Genomic DNA, 4,321 nt, shown 5'->3' with positions numbered 1-4,321 from the left:
TTGTGAGAGAAAGAGAGAGATGAACAAATTTACACAAAGGGAATGTTTTGGACAAAAATCAGAAGGATAATAGTGTGTGTGCTCAGGCTTTGCGACCTAAAATAAATAGGCCCCTTAGCTCCATTTAATGACGCTCGAAAACGCCGGATATAAATTTACTCACTTTTGCATGAGAGAACACAAGACGCAAGATCAACTCACATTCAGTGACAATAACAATAACATGAAAAGAAAGGAAAAAGAAGACAGCTTGGAAAAGGTAGATGGAAAGCAAAACAAACTATTGTAGAGACTTGACAGAACGTCGGGTAGTGAACTAAGCACAGACATGACATAGGTATTCAAATGGGATTTTTCAGTGTACCTTGAAGTAGCTGAAACTATTGTAAATGAAAAGCACTGGACTCAACAAGAACAGAACAGGAAAAATTTTTTAAAATCCGTCAATAAATAAAAAAGTTATACAACAAACGTGTATTTTGAACTTTGAAATTTTCAAACCCGAGCGAAAAGGAAAATTTGTACCCGCATAGGCACTCAATAGCTCAATACATTTAATAAGCATGCATGCTATTGCGATTGTAAAAAAAATGACAGACTTGCTTTTAAAAGGCAAAATAGCGATATTGCCGGAGCTGTAAATTTGTTTAAATTTGTAGAAACAATCGACTGGGATTTTTTATTAACTTATTAAGGAATTTTCTAGAATACAGTGTGCAGGAGTTTGAAAAAATATTCACCTGTTAAGACAAATTGATATAGTCACTGTGCAAGTTGCGCCGTGCATTTTTGACCGCACTATAGGCGTAAGTTGGTATACTATGAATTTAATTTGTACTCTTAACTCACATTCCACGCAAGGCGTTACATGATTAATGACCTCTTCTCAATCTAATAGCATAATTATACCCTGCCGACCCCATCGTTCGCCCCCACATTCCCTTCGCCAACTCTTTCCACCTCTACCTCTCTCTCTCCCCCTCCCTCTCTTTGATTTATTTTATTGACACACATAACAACAACGTGGGTGCAGACGTGAGCAAATTTCAAATTCTGGTTCACCCACTCACGGCCACTGGATACCTCACAATCGTATTTAGATATTTTAAACATTCTCCTAGTAATAACTCCTTACGTCAGGAGCTTCGTTAAACTGGCCGTTTTCTTCCAGTATTTTTGCAAAGTCCAGATGCATGCATATCTGTGTACGGTCCCGTAACACCACGCCTTAGCGCAGGAAGGACGTACGGTCCCCTAGCGCCAAACACTATGGGGGCGTACGGTCCCCTAGTGCCACTCGCTATTTGGGCGTAGGGCCTACGGTCCCCTAACAACAGCCTAAAAAAATACCCATTAAAGGCCTAGTCTAGATCCATGGGTGCTTTTTCGGTAGCCCCCCCCCCCTCTTATTTGAGCCTAGACCTACATCTAGATTCTAGATCTAGAGATCTAGATGTATACGTTTGATGCGCAGCAAGCTAAGGATACTAAGATATCAAACCTAACGTTCTGCAAATCATCAAATTATGGTAAAATCAGGGGGCATGCCCCCTGCAACCCCCCACCTTATTTTTATTAAGTCAGGGGCCCCTGAAACCCCCCTACTCTTAGGGCCAAAACCCGCCTATAACAATTGCAGGGTGGGTGGGAACTAGATTCTAGATCTATATCTAGATCTAGATATATCTAGATTTCTAAAGATCTAGAATAGATCTATCTACCAAAAAAGCGCTGATCTAATTTAAATCTAGATCTAGATCTATATCCATATCTAGATTCTAGATCTAGATCTAATTTTAAACTTGTACAACAGGGCATGTACAAATTGATCACACCCCAATTGATCACGATGATGAAACTGAAACACACAACCAAGACCATAATAGAGGTTTATACTAGATCTATCTTTTAAATGACAGATATTGAATTGAGAAAGGCCTACGTAGGCTGAGCTACGAAATACATTCCATTATATAACGTAGATCTAGTAGCCTAGGTTACTAATCTAGATCTAGACTATCTCAATAAAGACAAGACCTCGAAATCATGATCATGTATTTAAAGTGACTGCACAGAGTCAGAGGTAGGCCTATTATTATTCTAACTGGCGAACTTGAAGTAGATCTGCACCTTGCGAGGATAGATCGAGGTCTAAGTTACTTGGACGTAGGTTAGGCTAAGGCAGTCTACGGGTAGAGTTTGAGACAGTTCAGTAGTTTATGTTGTTTCGAGATAGGGACAAAATAAAAATCACTTCAACATCTCCTCAACGGGTGGTAAAATTAGCCGGCAGTTCTGATTCACGATCGAAAATAGACCCAATCCAACAGCCGCCAATTCTAGGGCAAGTCGTTTCCCGGCTGATGAAGGGAAGATTTCCCCACGCAAGAGAAGTGGAGCGATTGGACCTTTGCAATGGCCCAGATCCGGCTGAGGTGGAACGGTGGATGATCGTCCTAAACCAAGACTCGAAGCCATAGTATTCCACTATTCTTGGATTATGACAAAATTAAGGTGTTTTGGTGGGAAATAGGTAAACTATTAAACAATCTTACCAAAACAAAGCCACGAGATGAATAAAAATATCCGAGCTTGTCTATTTTTACTGTCCAGTAAAATGTAGAGGCAGGCACGGATGTATCGTTGAAGAGATCTATTTTGGGTTGTGGAAATTACTTTGGTATTTTTAGTATTCATGCGAACTTATTCCTACGCCTGGATTGGCAACTAGTCTGTCTTACAAAAAGCGGCCCTAAATAACTTTAGGGAGAGACTATATACAAAAACTCATCTAAATATGCCAATTTAAAGATCAAATTACCCACATTTGCTTTGAAAACTCGTCTAATTGGAGGCCCTTTTTTGTCTTTCGTTGAGATCTAAAAAAAGTGCTATATCATTACACTCAACATTACGTTGTGTGAATTCCAAATTTACGGACATACCTTCTTTATAACTGCCATTGTCATATAAACAATCTCATACAAATATTATGAAAAACAAAATTTCAGAAAAGAAAAAAAAAGAAGGAAAATATGATACTACCGCCTTTTCCTCATTTACGTCATAAAAAGTAGTCCTCAACAGGTTCGACAGTATGACGTCAGCGACACTTTCGTGGTCTTATTTCCGCGAAGCTTTGTCAAATTGCATGCATTGCAAAGCCTTGGCCTAAACTGAAATTATAGGCTAACCATAGCCTAGGCTACCCTATGCCTAATAAAATTACTGACATTGAAAAGTGGTTTGAGTTCTCCTTCTCTGTTCGGACTGATTCTCAAAGATCCTATTCCTTGATCTTGATTTTTACTTTTCAATACAAGTAGCCAGGGGCGAAGCGTCTATATAATCAAATAATCACTGCTTCCCTTTCTAATTTTGAAACATTGTCGCTGTCAAATTCATCCTTAAACGTAAACCTCATAAATTAAATGTCAAAAGACGTTCGTAATCAACAAATAAAGTGAGGCTGGAATAGAGTTGAAGGGAACATGTGCATGGCAGTCAAGGCTGTTTCATTGCCACATATACCCTGTTCACCCCTTTGGGGCCACAGTTAAAATCAATCACAAGCCCTGGTTAAATAAGCTAACTAACACTGGTCGAGTCTACCTCACAAATGTGAGGGGAACTAACTCTTAATAATCTCTTGACTGCTGCTTGTGCTTGTTTTTTTTCCTCGACTTTTTACCGTCCTATAATCAGATCGTGACCTCGATTATGACACCAGCTCCTGGCCGCGAAAGGCTAACAAAAACAGCCAAATGTGAAATTTAAAAAATAATAATTGTCATGTTCTACCAAAGAGTTAGACTCACTGGTAGATCTATAACATATAGATCTAGATTAGTACTGACATCTCTGCTTCTTTGCTTTATGTTTATGTATTCACATCTAAAGTTAAGTTTAATTTTAGTGGGAACTGATATTTAATAAGATACTTTCCCGATTATTTTGGCGGTTGAACATACAATATGAATTCCGGATTTGTTTTCATTCACAACTCCGAGTCGCCGCCTCGAGTAAGATTCTTGTGTGATATCTACAGGCCCTATCTGGTCCCATTTCACTTTGATTACCCTGTCAAACAAGTCAGCCTTCGCCCCTGCAAGTAGCCCACTGTGAAATGTTTCACCCTAGTAGGCAAACAAGACGTGCAATGTGAGAGTTTTCGTTCGAGGAAAAGCCTGATATCGCAACTTGCATTTTTTTCCGCATTGCTAGCAAGAGAACAGTCTATGGACATAATAAATTGGGCTTTTTATATAGAGTGTAAAATTCCAAAAAGGAATTTTAAAAAAGGGTGGCAAAACGTAGCATT

At 39.1% G+C, this 4,321-nt stretch overlaps 1 protein-coding gene across 4 annotated transcripts in view; it reads right to left on the bottom strand.

Annotated features, from left to right (window-relative positions):
- Window positions 1-3,131, bottom strand: part of LOC101858256 (myocyte-specific enhancer factor 2A) — a 15,997-nt gene extending 12,866 nt beyond the window's left edge. The window contains exon 1 of one of the 4 annotated variants that reach the window (XM_005094232.3): window positions 2,556-3,131. The gene's annotated coding sequence lies outside the window, so the exon portion shown is untranslated. The other 3 variants (XM_005094230.3, XM_035968720.1, XM_005094231.3) reach the window with 3 other exon arrangements.
- Window positions 3,132-4,321: the final 1,190 nt, after the last annotated feature.

The sequence above is a fragment of the Aplysia californica genome, unplaced genomic scaffold, assembly GCF_000002075.1.
Source record: "Aplysia californica isolate F4 #8 unplaced genomic scaffold, AplCal3.0 scaffold00078, whole genome shotgun sequence".
Lineage (NCBI taxonomy): Eukaryota > Metazoa > Mollusca > Gastropoda > Aplysiida > Aplysiidae > Aplysia > Aplysia californica.
This window is presented reverse-complemented; position numbering and strand designations above follow the sequence as displayed.